This window comes from Somniosus microcephalus, chromosome 13 (genome assembly GCF_052327205.1).
Source record: "Somniosus microcephalus isolate GS21.2 chromosome 13, FLI_Smic_1.0, whole genome shotgun sequence".
Taxonomy (NCBI): domain Eukaryota; kingdom Metazoa; phylum Chordata; class Chondrichthyes; order Squaliformes; family Somniosidae; genus Somniosus; species Somniosus microcephalus.
This window is the reverse complement of record NC_140999.1, coordinates 174207807-174224939: the sequence shown is the minus strand read 5'-3', so window position 1 is coordinate 174224939 and position 17133 is coordinate 174207807. Positions and strand designations below refer to the sequence as shown.

Below are 17133 nucleotides of genomic sequence, written 5' to 3'. Positions count from 1 at the left end.
TTAGAAAGTATTCTCAGCAGCCCCTCCTGCGTGTGTGAGTCCTGACCTCTACTTCTGTCTGACCTCTGGAGGGGAGAAGGTAGCCCGCTGCGGTCCTGTTCAGCGCGGCTCATATGTATCAAGGTGCAGCATCCATTCAAGTGAAGGTTGCCTCTCCTGAACTCCTGGTTTTGTCCTTCAGCGTGGTCTGCCTCTCTTGTCTCTGTCTCTCTCTCTCTCTCTCTCGCTTGCTCTCTGTCTCTCTCTGCCTTTCAGCTACCGCTTGTATGCTATACCTTTTAACACCCAACAACGTGGCAAGTCTGTGCTGCAGCAGGATAGAAGGAGTTGGGGGCTGCCAAATTCAGAAGAATTTCTACATCTGAGGACTAATACCATCACAGGGCCCGTTTTCTGCATAAGAGATTGGCTATGAGAGAAGGCTGCCGGCTGCTGCATGAAGTGCATTATTACCTCGTGATACTGTGACCCTCCTCTATGCATCCCTAACTCTCCAAAGCTGATTCAGCTTTCAGCTAGTGCTCTGGTGACACAACTGCTGCAACAGAATCTCTGATCTGGTATGTCTTTCTCTTCTATCCTTCTCTTCTAACTGCACTTGTGTCTGACAGTGGGGCTCAGGCAGCCCCTTGTCCATACAACATGCTCCCAGATATACGTGTCTGCGTGCCAGTGGGTCTGTATCTGTAGATATTTTAGTGTGATGGTGGGAGCCCGTGTGTGTCTGTGTGTGTGAATGCAGGAGGTTGCCAGGGTTTAATTCTGCCGTGGTGTATTTCGTATTTTTAAAAAAAAACTGCAGAGCAAGCAATGGACTGGAATGATCTAAACAGAAATGTGAGACCTCTGACATGCGATCACTTTGAAAGGTTAAAAAGCCTTTTATGCTTAATGCTGAGACAGGCTGCTTGATGGATGCTGACTGAAGTGATGTAGTTAAAAAATAAACAGTGATAAATAACAATAATAATAATTACTTAATAGCAACAGATCTTACAATGTGACTAGAGTGAGTAAAAGCCCACGTCCCTTAAATCTTAGCTTAATAAAAACTTTCATCCCACGTCCTGCCTGGGGAATTCTTAAAAATTTATGTTGAAGCTCAGAACGCTATTTATAAGGGGGGGGGGGCAGGGGAGTTGTGTCAATTTCCTGCCATCCTCGTGTTCATTGCATGTATGCTTCCTTAGTGAGCTCATCTATAGCCAGCTTCTGATTTCATTTGTTTCTCATCGTCTGCCCTCTTCATTTGTCAAATGGGAGAGGAATCTGTCACACATTCATCTTCACCTTCCTGTGCTTCCATTATCATGTGAAATTTGAAAGGTGCTGACCAGTGTTTGAGAGAATGCAGTGCAGCTGAACTATCCCTGACATCTGAGGAAAGTTAGTGTGTTCATGAATAGAAATACATTTCAGACAAGTTCTCTCTCTCTCTTTTTAAATGAACTACTAAAAAATGACAAGTAACAGTAAAAGGAAAAAAAACCCAGCAGGGCCTTTTTGAATGTTTATTCTTTTGGAAAATGAATTATTTCCTCCCAGCTTTAAATGGTCATTGCTGAAGTTTGTTTAAAGCCTCCCCGGTAGTTTTGATCAGAAGAATGTGTGAAATTGTAAAATTCATTAACACCAAGACATTTGCTCTGCATTTGCCTGTAAATTGGTATTGATCTGTGAGGCTTGGACGGAGTAGCAGTCAACAAAGCAGGTGAGTGGACGAACAGAGCATACCATTACAGCAGTGCTGAATGAGCATTAAGTGCCCCGTGTGACCTCTTGCTTTTGCCTTAGTGCCTAAATCCTGCCCATAATAGCCTTTTTATTCAGTCTGATCATCATTTTCAGCGTCGCCACTCTGGCCACATTGTTAGGGGAGGTTTAAAGCTCAGCCTGGAATGACTGTGCAGCAGACAGAGAAAGACAGAGACGGAGAAAGAGCGACTGAAAGCAGAGGATGGGACTTGAAACCACGAGGGGCTGAACCCAGCACTCCGTCCGGCCTTATGAAATCTCTGTTTTGTGGGGAAGCCTCGCTGTCTAACAGCGACTTGCGAGTGAACTGTCCGCAATGGCAACAGATGTGTGTTTCAGCTGCGCCAAACCTAAAAGTGCACGCACCCTGAAATCAAGAAGTAGTCCCGGGAGCAACAAAACATCCACCAGTCAAAAAAATGACTAGAGACCCCCTAATAAATGGAATTTGTCACGTTAACCTAGGTAAGCAAAATTCTTTTTTTTCTAAACTGCGTGATGAACAACCAGTTTGGATAATTAAATGTCTTTTTTGATCTTGGTATGAATTAAAATATGCAACACGGCATGGCTGCAAGAATGTCTTTTACTTAAAGCGTTGTGAAATGTAGCTTTTCCCCACCATCCCCGTTTGCCCCCCCCTCCCCCCCCACCCCCGAACCCCCACTGTCAAACTCTACTGTATACTAATCCATGGGAAATATGTGAAGCAAACTGCATTTCCATATTGTAGTTCTTAACAATAGTTTTAAAACAAAAAGGAGGGGTGGGGAAACACTTTTAACAAGTGCTTTAAATTCATTGCATGTAACCCAGACTCTGGGAAGCAAGGATTCTGAATCAGCATTTTTTTTACATGAAGGATGCGCATCCAGCAATTACCTACTTGGAGCACATACTTCTTTATATGCCCATATGAACATTGCAAGCTATGGAATGTAAAGAAGTATGTATTTCTGGTAGGGAATGTTCAACAAAGAAGAGTGACCATTCCAGAAAAAAAAAATTTTGCCTGACAGGGCAGCCTGAATGTGAAGTCAATTGATGAGCTTGTTGTAGTGCATGTATTGTTCTGTCACTTTTCCTGTGTCAGCAGGTGGAATTGCTCATCAGGACATTAAATATTCAATATGCTGACTGCGGCAGTGCTTTGAAATGCAAGGCTGGAGGAAAGCTCTCTGTCCACATTTGTTTTAACAAACCAGAATCAAAATAGCATTCATTTTATTTATTTTGAAAGGGGGAATAATGTCAAGTAAATGGTGACAATTGTGTTTAGTCAGGCAGTGACCACATTGTACTACCGTACTTCAAATTGCAGGCGTACCCTCATCTCTAGATAAGTCTAGCAGCATATAGCAGCAGGCTTAATTCTTTTGGCACCCGGAAGAATGCATTTAAATCTGTTTTTCTTCAGCATGAGATAGTGACTTTTATATTTTGCTGTTATTATTACCAAAATTAGCAATTTAAGAATTCCCAGCAAATTTTCAAATATTTTGCAAAAATTAATTTATTACTAAACCTTGAAGACATCTTTTTTAATGTATATTCCAAAACGCAATTCAGCGAGAGTTGCACTCCTCCCAAATTGGAGGCTGTGCCATTTGGAGAGCCTGATCTAAGTTAGAAGACAACTTGTATACAAATTAAAAAGTTTTGCCACAAAGTCGCACTAGACTTTCCAGATTTAACTGATTATGTAGCTCTTCACTCTTGATGTTTTTTGGGTAACATAAAGAACATAGAGTAAAATTGTATGCCTATATGTCACTACAAGTCTTCTTTATTTTAAACTGCATTTTATGATCATTTTTAAATGGTAGATTTTGCCTTAATTGGATGTTAACGTGAAACTAGTTCATTACTGAAAAACAGAAATTGAAACCCTGCAAGTCCTTCTGGAAAGATCGGGTTGTATTTGTGATACAATGTTGCGAATTAGATTTTTTTGTTGTTGATGTGTTACATGTGGCATGTTTCTTTACCATAGTTTGCTTCCATCAGGCATGGCTATGAATGCATTTTTAGGAAGTATACATTGAATTAAATTGCAGGTCATGTCTTACGATTTTGACTCGTTAGTTAGGAAGAGACTAGCTAGTTACAAATGAAAACCACTAATGATTTCTAAAACAGGATTATAAGATGTTAAAATCCGGCAAAAGAAAATAAATCAGTTTTGTGATGTACCGTTATGGAAAGGCAATTGCGCTTTGAAGTCGGCCAGTTTTGAAAAAGGTCGGAGGGTGTAAATGTTGTTGATTAGCCAATCGTCATGTGATATCAGTTGGATTCTCCGAAAGAACAGGTGTTAAGCCCTGCAGAGAAAATGCGGCAGCAACAGGTGTGAAAGAGACTAGATTGAGAACTTTCTGCGGTATAAAAGGATGACCTTTGACGAGCATGACAGAAAGGCATTGTGGGTTACATTCAACCCAACTTGACAGGCACAGTCACACAGAATAAATCTGCGTTCTCGGCTAAGGCATTGGTCCATTTGGCCATTGAAAAGCATTTTATGACCATATTGGGCTATTTCGTTAATGCATTTTATCTACTACTCAGTGCCAGCACCTCCAGAGAATTTATGATTTATTAATGGGAAAGTAGAGGCTACTGCTTTTGAGACATTTTTCTTGACTGTATCATCATCTTTAATTTACCAATTAATTCTGATTTTGAATTTCAATATGCAGGATCTCATATCAAAATATCTCATAATTGTAACAAGTATCCTGCCCTTTACACTGCTTTTTCAAATATATGCTATATTCATTAAAGTTTTAGATTTTCTTTCCTACTTAATAGCTTAATTCCAAAATTGTAACACATCCGATATGCTTTTCAGTGCAAAATATCTAAAGTGAATCCAGCAAAGGAACCCTTTATGAAGTCAATTTATTATTCATCTATTACACAACCAAGAAATGCCAATGGGATCTTTCAATGAATGTTAGTTGGTAAACTAGCAATCCAGTAAATTTTAGTATCTACAAAAGATAAGAGAGCTTACAATTCAAACTTAATAGCTCAACTATCAAAAGCAGTAACCATTTTATTGCGCAAGTGTTTAAAACCCTAGACTTTGCCCCAGTGTAAGCATTAGTGAATGGCGCATAAGCAATTTCATTTTAAACTGTCGCCCCGAAGTGAAAAATGTTGTGCTGAGAAGTAAACCACTATTAAGCATGATTAGATTGACCCAAAGGACAGATACTTCAGCTGTTGCATTAGAGGTCGATCGGTTCTCTCACATCATGATGGAGAATCGTAAGACATTTTGGTTTTTTTTTTTAAAAAGGGGCGCAAGTGGAATCAGAAGCACGTGTTCGGAATTTAAGGATGGGAGGCGTTTGATGTAGAATGCCCAGGGTTAGCAGAAGTGTGTATTTTATGTGTGGCAAAAGGTTAAAGAAGGGAAGCGCCAGCTGCCGTTTTAGCATAAATTGAGAGTACGGTACCTGGATCAACAAATCAAAGAAAAATCTGCTGAGTCAGAGTTTAGGCTGTGCACGTCCTATTGCAGAAAGATTAGCACTGCAGTGCAGTATCTCTTTATGCGTCTGACACTGGCCTGGCTATTTAATCTTGCCCTATTTCCACTGTTCTATTCGGTTAAAAGTAGGGAAAAGGCCAGCTAGTCCCTCAAAGACACTCCACCACACTGGCGTAGTTGCATCACACATACTCTCTGCTAAGGGCCTTCTCTATCAGTGTGATTAACTTTCCCCCTTGCCCCCACCCACCCACCCTCTCCTCTATTCACTCTTTCCACCCCCCTCCCAAAAGGTGTAGCAGTCTGAATATTTTGCTGACACCGTTGTAACTGAAGGATTTTGTCTGGAAGCCTGATTGACGTTCTGAACAGATGCAGCTTTTTATGAAATGCTCTGCTGCCTGAGCAAGTAGCTCGCCATGCCCTGATATGGGCAGTGCATGGAAGTGCGCTGTTGTCTAAATAAGCACCCTGGCGTGTCCAAGAACGCCATGACAGCTGATATAAATAGTCCTCATTCTCAGCTGCCCTCTGTGCCGAAATCCCACTTAACCAGCCCCTGTAATGGAACAGCGAGATGCTTTTCATGGTAACCAAATGCAGTCGTGTATAGTGATTGGTAGCTGAACAGCTGGGTGAGATAAATCTGAAATATTCCTGTTGTCGCCCATCATGGCTTAAATTTAAAGCTGTCAAAACCAATTTTTATATATGGAATATATATTATCTGTCAATTACCATACCTAAACCAGCAATATTTGAATGTTTAAGCTCCAAAGTAATAACTTAAATCATAAGTATTGACGTTTTTCTTTATTTTAAAGCTGTTGGAGCTATCTGATTTTATAAGGACTACGTACATAAAAGATAGCACGCATTAACAACTATAAAGAGCTTCTGTATTATTTGTGGTCATTTTTAACCTATTTATATCAACCAAAATGAGTACTACATAGAATTACATAGCCTTGGCTTTAGAGTGAAATTCTGCATGATTACAATTTGCCTAACAAGATTGGTATATCGTACACAGCTGAAACAATCCTATTTAATGCATACTTTGCACTATAGCATTCAATAAGCTTTATTCAATGTCATCTTTAAAAGGGTCGTATGGAAAAACTTTTACAACTTTCTTTTACAAGCATCATTTTTTAATATGTTGGAATTAGATGCTGGTAGCCCAGTGGGTTATGCGGTTATATGATAAAGTCACCCGCACAGTCAATTGAGCACACTAGATGTGACACTTAAACTCTGCATTTTTCTTCCTTGGGCCTGTTTCAGTTTATTGAAGTAGCTACTTTCTATTTGTTCAGCTAAACAGTACAAGTGCTCTCTGATAGCCAAATCCAGGCCAGTTGGCAGGAGGAACTCTGAATCTATTCAGCGTTGTACAAAGAGCAACAGAAAATAGATGTGCTAGCTCATTTCTGTCCTGAGTGCTCGTTTAAACCATTTGAAGTCAATATGCTTTCTCATTGATTTGGTTCAATGTTGTGAGCAATTTTTTTTCATGAGATTTTAAGTGAATAATTAATATTTTATCAGAGCAGCTTTCTCATTAAATAATTGAATTTTTGAAGTCAAAAGTTCCTGGGTTTTGTTAAGTTAATTTTTTCAGCACATATTGCATTAATAAAGCAAATGATGTTGCTGATTCAAAGTTAAAACATTCGCTGTCTCAGACATGAAACTCTTCACCATATTCATAAATTAATGTAATTTTTATGCATTAAAATTTAATGTAACAAGTGTTGGTAGAGAGGTAGTAATAGTATTATGAAGGACCTCAAAAATGACTGTTTTATATTTGCCTTTTAAAAAACATTGAAAAGGTTGAAGGGTTGAAATGTTAAGCATTCTGCAGAGGTTACCTTGGATTTTTATCAGTTAATTGATACTATTACTTTTTGAGGCAAATTCACACTTATTTTGATAAAATTAGGTTAAAAACATTTCATTTCTTCGAATAAACATAATAGCTCAATAAATGTTCAAGGTAGCAGCTGCGGGAACCAGTTTCACCTTTTACAATTAACACATTGCGCTTTGATAATGGCCCTATCCCAGCTGATGATATCATTGTGATCCAAAAACCTAACTCACAAAGAATGTCCATGTCAATCGCGCAAAATGGATTTTGCAGCAAACACTCTGCTTTCTTACCTAAAATAAGTATTTAAAAGATGACAAAAAAAAGCTAAAATCTTTGAAATGCAGTTCTTCTTGTGTCTAAATTGTTAGTCTTCAGCCCTAAGAGTACTGAAGCATCAAACCACTGTAGCTTTTAAAACAATGTATAATTTCTGCCATACAGCACGTGCAAACATTTGCAAATGCATTTTCTATAATGGCTAACATAAAATAGTAACACTTCTTATTCATTAATGGTGGAAACCATTTGAAATGCTTTACATGCTTTAAATGCTTCCTTTAACAATAATAGTTATGTAGTGCATCTCTTGTAAAAAGAAAAGTTCAGTGCATCACATGCTTCCTCCTTTTAAATCTATGGGCTTCAACTTTGTTTATAACAGATTACTCTATTTGCTTATTAGGAGAGTTACTTGGTTTAGAGGTTGTCAATAGTGAATGATATACATTGAGGATTAAGTCGTCCTACAGGGAGGTTTTATTGCCAGCCTGGACACTGCCAGCATTGAGGTCGAAGACGGAATCTCAATCGCAATCCCCCAAAATATCTCTGATTTTCTTTTCTTAGTCTGTAACCTATTTTGGGGGCAATATCTTCTGTTCTAAATTTTTGTTCTATGCTTTTTTTAAATTGAAAAGTTCACCAATATAATCTTTAAAAATGCATTTAAAATAGTGTGGTGAATAAAATGAATACTGGGAATCTGAAACTAAAACAGCAAATGTTGGAAATACACAGCAGGGCAGTCAGCATCTAAAGGAGAAAGATGGGCTAATATTTAGAACAATGGTTTTAGCATCTAATGTCCGCAGCTTTTATTGAGTAAGCACTGAGAGGTGGAAGAGTGGTCGAAGGGTATGGTTCAACTAACGCAATAATGGCCATTTCTGAAACTTGTGAAGTCTGACTCTATTTCTCATTAACAAAGCTGATTATGGGAAGCCTGACTATTTTAATCGAGATATAAACAGGGATCTGCCCCTTGTTCAGGAAAATATAAATGAGACCGAAAGATCAACGCAAGCTCTCTGCCGCCCTTGTACCAACTGTAGCTATGAAGTCAAGTAGCTGACCTCCCAACCTCTGACCATTCCACTCTTGTGTTGACTGCCAAGAGGTAAGATTCACTCTGTAATTGCCACCCCGCCCACTTCCTTTGCTTCTATTCAGCGTCTTTCTCCAGTATACATCTGAAACCAGGAGCGGAACAGCCTAGGGAATTCAAACTTGTGTCTCTCCACAGCTGGGTTACAATAAAGATGTGTCAAAAAACGTGTCACTGCACTACCCCAGTGCCTCCATCTTCCTATTTCTTTGCAGTCAAAATTGAGCCTTATCTGGTATTCGGTGAATATACTACAAATAAAAAGGGTAGAATTCAAGAGGAATTTTAACAGAATTCGAAAATAGTTATCACCACAATAAAAGATAACATTTAAATTAAGTAACAACCAGAACTCTGTGCCTTAATGACAGTGTCTGCACAGGCACAGTATGGCCACCAAAGGGTTTCATTCAACTGACAATTAGTTGGCCACAAAGAGCAATATGATTTGTGGCATTCATTTTTATGGGTTTGCATCATTAAACTGGGACGTGTTTTGAAGTATTTTAATTTTATTTCTCACAAGGAGAGAATCCATTTGTTTTCATCAAGAAAAAGTACAAAGCACATCAGGATTTGTTGTATTTTGGAGGCACAGAGGTAAAATCAGGAGGGGGTATTCCCTACAATGGTTGCACTGAATGAATTAGTTAATAAATCACAGGCTGGCAAACTCCCATTGAAGCAATCTCTGTGCAAAAACATGTAAAATTGAAAGTAACTCTAAATTATGAGAGAGAAATTTTATTCAAGAGCAATTATTCTGTTAAATTTTAAGTATTGCTACTTTTCTGTTATTATTGAAATGCTTGTTACAGCTTTACTATTGTAAAATTTACCAACAAACTTTTGAAAATCATAGAATCTTATAGCACAGGAGGAGGCCATTCGACCCATTGTGTCTGTGCCGGCTCTTTGAAAGAGCCATCCAATTAGAACCACTCCCTTGCTCTTTCCCCATAGTTCTGCAAATATTTCCTTTTCAAGTATATATCCAATTCCCCTTTGAAAGTTACTGTTTAATCTACTTCCTCCACTCTTTCAGGCAGTGCATTCCAGATCATAACTCACCGCATAAAAAACTTTCTTCTCATCATTCTTCTGGTTCTTTTGCCAATTATCTTAAATCTGTGTCCTCTGGTTACCGACCCTCCTGTCAGTGGAAACAATGTCTCCTTATTTACTCTATCAAAGCCCCTGATTATTTTGAACACCTCTATTAAACTCCCCTTAACCTTCTCTGCTCTAAGGAGAACAATCTCAGCTTCTCTAGTCTCTCCAAGTCCCTCATCCCTGGTATCATTCTGCTAATGACTGGAAATATCCATATGCCCTTTTATTCATGCTTCTAATAGAGTCATGGGGGGGAATTTTGCCAGCCCTGGGGAGGTGGGTTTGGAGGCAGGACTGCCGGGAAAATGGCAGAAACTGGGAGCAGGTACCGAACCCGCTCCCAACCCACCTCCGTGCCATCTTCCCGGGAGGCGGGTCCCAGACTCCCGCAGGGACCCGTCTCCTCGAGGCGGGAAGGGGATTACAGCCACTTAACTGCCTGTTAACAGGTAGTTAACAGGCAGTTAAGAGGATTAACCCCATTTTACCTACACAAGTGCGGGCTTCCCGACGTCGGGGTAACCTCGCCAGGGTCAGCAAGGTGAGCAGTGGGTCTGCGGGGGTGAGAGGGGTCGAAAAGTGCGCTGTGGAGGTGAGTGATGGGTGCAAGTGTGGAGAGGTAAGTATGGGAGGTGAGTGAAAAGTGTTAGACAAAGTTTACTTACCTTTGCTTCTTCCTGCAGGTTTCAACCCTTGGGGATCCGGAGGCTCCTCATCTCCACGGCAGAGATGACAGAATGGCTGCTGCATTCTTCGATGCAACAGCTATCTGATTTCTGCTCGGGAAAGAGGTTTGGTGAATCTTGAGTACAAAGACTCCCCAAAGAACCGAGATTGTCAGTGTTTGACAGCTTCTCAAAGCTGTCAAACAATGACAATTCATCTGTCAAAAATTTTTGACAGATGAATGCGTCATACGCTGACGTCCTCTGTCATCGGTTTTCCCTTAATTGGCCTGCTAAGCCCGCTGGGCGGGCCTAACAAGGTCAATCAAGGGAAAATCACATGGGTTGGCCGAACGTTGTTGGGGACGGGACTGAAACCCAACGAGCAGTCCTGCCCCCAATGCACCCCCATTGATAAAATTCCCCCCATAGTTATAACAGCACAGAAGGAGGTCATTCAGCCCATCGAGTTCTCAGTGTTGTAAAAAATTAATTTCAATAAACCTAAAGATGATCAATGTTCCATTTTATTAATTTTGTCTTGATTGTGATACATTGCCCAAGTAACTGATTTACCCATTGTATAAAAATAATTTGCACACGCCTCAGACTACATGTAGTGGCAGATACATAGCAGTATTCTTTCTTCAATAGGATAGTAACAATAAGTGGCAAAACTTACCAGTAGATGCATATCAGAAAGCCAGGAGAATAACGCAGTATGAGCCCACCTACTGTACATTTGATATTTTAGATTCATTAACAGTACTGATCGATTAATAGTTTCCAGAAATTTTGGCATCCTCCAAATGTTGCTCTCCTCATTATAAAGAGCATTGCAGTTCCAATTTGCCACGTAAGTTGCACCTTATCAAATGAGAAGAGGAACTAGCAACTGGTACAGTCACAAGGGACACTAGTTGCCTGAAATGATAGGAACTACCATTATCAATGTTCCTGAATGTATAGAGAATTGCTTAAGTTTAAAACACCATAAAATGACATTACCTGTAAAGATGGAGACTGGTTTTAAAACACACTATTAAATTGACAACTTAGATGACTGTTATTGGATAATTCAATATGTACTGTTGATCTGTACTTAAATAGAAATCCTTGTTATTTTTTTAGGTAAAACTGTTAGGCTCATTGTAATATATTGGAACTTTGTTTACCTTGCATACAATAACCATATACCTACCTACCCATATTTCATATATCTCCGCCTCAATTTAAGCAAACGTGTAAAATGTATCTGAATTTCACTTATTTTATGTCACAGGAATGTTTCAGTGTTTGAAAAGGACATCTTCTGCATTGTGCTGCGATATGGAGATCTCCAGACTGTTCAAATGTGTTTAATGCTGTTAAGTTGGTGGAACCTTACTGAAAAATTAACCCCTTGATTACTCAATTTAAGTGAACTGCTATTTTTCATTTTGCACATTTGTGGCAAATAGATTTTAATTATACTTGTTAATGTTCTAGTTAATCACATGAAAATATACAACAATTCCTAGAAAATGTCATTTCATACATCATGGCATTTTTATGAAGCAAACCGATTTGAACGTCAAATGTAGTTTACTTAAATTATGCACAGCAGATTTATTGAGGTTTATTACCTATGAAAATAAAAATTAACTAATTAAATAGCCAATTGAACAAACTCCAGTAAGCAAGTAGCCCTTAAAAGCCCCCTAGCCCCTTCCAACCCAACTTCCTTCTGCGTCGACACCAGAAAGATACTCTCCAAGTTGTTCCCAACTGCACTTTCAAACTCTCAACTGCCTAGCCGTTGGCCTTTGATTCACCATGATACGCCTGCAGTTGTTGATTTGCTCATCCACTCTCTCATCCCCACTTTTGATGCCCTTGTCCACAGCAAAACCATCACTTTCATCTTGGTGGTTCTTCATTTAACAGTCCTCATCTTTGCTCCTTCAGTTCAAGGGCCACAGACTGGAACTTGGCTGATACACAATTGACTTAGTCATCCATTGGCAGATTTGACTGTGTCAAGCCCTACTGAACCTCACTATCCTCTACCAAAACCAATCACTTCTCCATGATCATTCTGGAGATCCAAGATAATCCCCAGCTGCTTTTTTACACTACCAAATGCCTCCCTCTCCCATGCATCTTCCACCCTAACCTCTAGCAAGTGCCAAGATTTATTTGTCACCAAGATAGAGTCCTTCCATTCAGTTGCTTCTGCTGCTTCCTCCATTCCATTTACCCATGAACCCTGACCTCCCTTAGCCCCCCCCCACCCTAGTCCTGAGCCCTTATCTCCCTAGTTTCTCTCCAATCTCCCATGCTTGCTTCAAGCTCATCTTGTCCATGACACCCACCTCATGCTCTCTCAAACCCATTTTAACTGAACTGCTATCCACCAAACTTCCCTTTTAATCTACAATGATAGCTGACAATATAAATGGTACTGTCTCCTCAGGCACTGGCCTCATCATTTTAAAAACTGCCACCATCATCCCCTTCCTCAAAAAGCCCACCCTTCGTCCTACCATTGGCAGCCTTGCCTTCAGATGCCTGTGCCCTACACTGTGGAGTTCCCTCCCACCTCCCTCTCCTCCTTTTAAGACACTTTTTAAAACCCACCTCTTTGACCAATCTTTTGGTCACCACTCCTAATATCTCCTCCTTTGGTCTGGTGTCCTTTTATCCTTAGATCTTAATGTAGTGCTGTTGGTTTTGTTCTTGCTTTAAAGGCAAGTTGTTTGTTGTTAAGGTTAAGGAAGTAGAGTTCATTGCCACAAAGAATTCCACACAACTGTCTTAGATTTGTTTTGGTTAATTTTGTGGCAATCTGAATCTCTCCATTGCCCTAGGTTAATTGTAGAGTGTGTTTTCCTGAAATTAGTGTTGATTTTTGTGTGTTTATTCTGGGGTGCCATTACAGAAAAAGGTGCTGTGCTATAAGGAAATAGTTTAACCTCAATAGCATACTAGAATGGGAATCGGTAGCACTGCATGTTTAGTTTTAGTAATTGCAGAGACCATGTAAGATGGCAGCACGGTGGCATAGTGGTTAGCACTGTTGTCTCACAGCGCCAGAGACCCGGGTTCGAATCCGGCCTCGGGCGACTGTCTGTGTGGAGTTTGCACATTCTCCCCGTGTTTGCGTGGGTTTTCTCCGGGTGCTCCGGTTTCCTCCCACAGTCCAAAGATGTGCGGGTTAGGTTGATTGGCTATGATAAATTGACCCTTAGTGTTAGGGGGATTAACTACGTGGGGTTACAGGGATAGGGTGGGATATGTGTTGGTGTAGGGGTTACGGGGATTGGGTGGGATATGTGTCGATGCAGGCTCGATGGGCCGAAATGGCCTCTATCTGCACTGTGGCGTTTCTGTGATTTCTGTTTCTGTGAATTACCCTTTATGTATTTCCTGCTTAATTGCCATGTGCATACATTTTCCACCTGTCAGTTTCTGGATGTCATAGCTTTTCCTGCATCATGTTGATATTGTAACTTTTTTTTCCTCCTTTTTAACTATTCATTTTATTCCATTTTGCCTTTCCTAATTGCGATATATTTCTCCCAAATTCCTGTTAATTGCTTGAGTGGAGGAGACTGTCTAACACAAGCACTTTAATGTTATCTGAATATATGTTTAGCTACCTCTTGATTTATAGGTGTTTTAATGCTGATGGGTAGTTATGATAATGTGTAGCTCTTATATTCATCAGAGGTGAACAACTGAAGAGATGGTGCTGGTTACAGAGATCGCAAACTGATCTGCAGAAAACAATAACCACCTTTTGCTTCTAATTTTATTCCTATTTTTTTTTCTGCCCATGACTAGGAAACCCTGAAGAGGACAAAAGTGCCAGCATCCAACTTTCTAGGATACAATATTTTTTTGTGCTTAAACTTTCACAAGGGAGATAATTATCTATTAGTAAATAAGATGTAAAACAGTCAAATACTTAGAGAACCATGTATAAGAAATGAGCAGTAATAGGCTAAAAATATCAATAAAAGATTGATGTGACTGAAATTTTATCAGTGCAATTGATAAGTACAATATTATTCTATATGGCAGTGGATTTGCAAGTGTCTTTATGGTGATTAAAAGATGATTGTTTGATTTCATTCTTGCATAAAATGTGAATGTATCATTTATTTTTAAATTGATAAATCAATATTTCAGATAAACATCTGCCCTTTCTTGAGCCAAATGCTTTGCTAAAGCTGGTAAAATGGAACCAAATCAACTCTTCTATGGATTTGGTCCCCTTCAACCAGCTGTAGCTGTGCATTGATCGCCACAGCATGAGCTGGAGACAGAGAACGTGCCTGAGCTGACACTGCCAACGAATGCTGAAGATAAACAGCTATGAAGACATTTGTCAATAGGGACATTATGACGCTTGACATCTGCAAATACATCATGCATGTGTAAACGGGTAGACTGAACCCTAGTCATCAAGCAGGCCTGTACAAATCTAAGAGCATATGGAAAGCGAAACCTCTAACCTGGCATTTTCTTCTGAGGTGTCTCCCCCCCACCTCCAACAAGAGAATCATGATGCATCAAAGCAATATCTTTTTTATGTAGCTGGCTTGTAATATTAGTTAATCAATACTTGTACAAGTTGTGTGTTGATTATATAAATAAATGATTTAATCTCTTTTATCTGGTTCACTGGAGTCACTACAACAATTTTCTTCCATTATAGTCAAGGATTTTTCTTATACTCATCAAAGTGAGGGATGTTAGGAACATAACACTTAGGCCATCCAGTGTCTACGTCAAGCACTTCCAGGATGGATATAACATGATTAGATGCAGAGTAAAACTCCCTTACTCTGACCCTGCTGCCATCTCATAATATCACCTCATACTGCATCAATTTTTCATTTCTTTCACCAGCCACATTGTGCCCTTTCAAAGTGAGATTGCTAGTTTAGTAGCAATTAGTGCTGAATTAGGGTTAGTTTTGTAGCAGGGGTCCATGCCCATTCGGAACCTGATTGCTCAAACCTATTTCACTTTGTACCCTTACAGCCAATAGACAAGAGGGGGTTTATGTCCCAGCGTGTCCATACTGGATGTGAACCCAAGCTTCGATTTCAAAGCTTAAAAGCCAATATCTAACCCACTGCACCACCCAGTCCATCTTCACCCCAACCAGTCAGTTGAGCCATGTTAGCAGAAGGTTCCACCTTTTCACAGTTTTGGCCTACTTTACAACGACCTATCAGCAAATACAAAAACAAATGGGTAACAATGAGCTGTTATGAATTCCTGGAAAGTCAATATGTTTTAAAAAAAAAAAACAAGTATGACTCGACCAAATTAATTTCTAGGTGCATCCACAAATGATAATAAATGTGTGCTTCCTCTCTCTCTGACGTTTTGGATTCTCAGTACTGGGATCCAGGTTCGAATGCTGCAACCTTACCAGCCGAAAGGAATCTTTATTTTGCAGTTCTAGTTGGCCGAGAGGGGCATCTTGTCGGCCACTCTCGCTATTTACACTTACATTCAGCACGTTTCTCCATCAGATGCCAGGTAAAAGCGGAACTAGTGAATTCAGTGACAATTTACAAGGCCCATCAAAAAAAGTAAGCCTCTCTTGCTGCCAAGACAAGGTAAGTGGGCTCTCTTGTAAAGGTAAATTCACCAACCTCATACTCCCAGCAAGGAGCCATGCGTGAAGGATACGTGGGTTGGAGAATCAACACTATCTCTGATACGTGCTCTCTTTAAGCATCTCTCCCTGTGCGGAGTGCTGGATCAGAGAATTTTACCCTATATTTTCCAGGTACTGCCAGTGGTGGGAGAGCCATACTTGTGCTGTCTGCTACACTCCTATATCGTACAACCTTAAAAGATCTTTTCAGGTTAGAACAAGCTTGTTTGAGAATGCCCAACAACCCTGCTGTTGAGGTGCATTACACACTGTTCTAGCTGACTCTTGAAGGCCGAAATATTCATTAGATCCGTCCATGCTCAGCTCATTTCAAAGGCAAGAAGAACACACCCAACTCTCAAAATTCCAACTCCCAAAATTCCAACTCTCAAAATTAACTGCAGCTCAGATTTAAATCGCTTTTAAAGCTTGATAGAAGTGCAGGCTCAATTTACAATGCAACAAACCTTCCAGCAATGCTTCTCAAATTATAGCAGCAACAGAACTGAACATGATTCATGATGTGTCAAAATACTAAAGCAAGACAAAAAATGCACCTTATTAACAAAACTGACTGTATCATCTCATCTGTAATGCATCCACGTTAGGGCTTGTCAAGGATAAGAACCATTATTTTTATCCGAATATAGGCTAGAGAACTTGAAAATTATTTTTCATGTGTTTTTAAAAATTCTCAACAGCAACCAACAGAAGCTGCTAATAATGGCTGTTCATCAGTGAATCCACAAACACAACGATGAACAATTTGTTCTCTTGAAGTGGCCACAGCTTGTACACATATGTTTTAAGATCTTAGAGGGGAAAATTTGGGTCGCCCCAACGTCACCGGGGCGCTAATTTTAGTGCCCCGAGAAATTTAGTGCCTCTCTGCCTGAAATTCAGTTGTAGTGCCCCAAGCAGGAGGCGGGCGCTACTGGAGGCGCTCCAACTACTTCTTGGGGCGATACAACTGAATATCGCACGTAGCGCCGCGTCATTGCAGGCCTCCCGCCCCTGATTAAAGGGGAGGGGCCTAGCGCTGCACGCACCGGGGTCCTGCTGGACCACCGGGGAGCGGAGTGCCGGGGTAAACAGAATGGCACTCGAGGAGTGCCGGGCTGAGCGATCGCGGCCGGCACCCCGAAGAAAAAGGGGAAGGGGGCAGGTGCTGGCAGTCAG

At 40.2% G+C, this 17133-nt stretch overlaps 1 long non-coding RNA gene across 1 annotated transcript; it reads left to right on the top strand.

Moving 5' to 3' along the window:
* The first annotated feature begins 6 nt into the window (after positions 1-6).
* On the top strand, positions 7-14952 carry LOC147108784 (uncharacterized). The gene is made up of 3 exons (XR_015080647.1): positions 7-560; positions 1849-2220; positions 14469-14952. It is a non-coding gene; the product is annotated as an uncharacterized LOC147108784 (long non-coding RNA).
* Positions 14953-17133: the final 2181 nt, after the last annotated feature.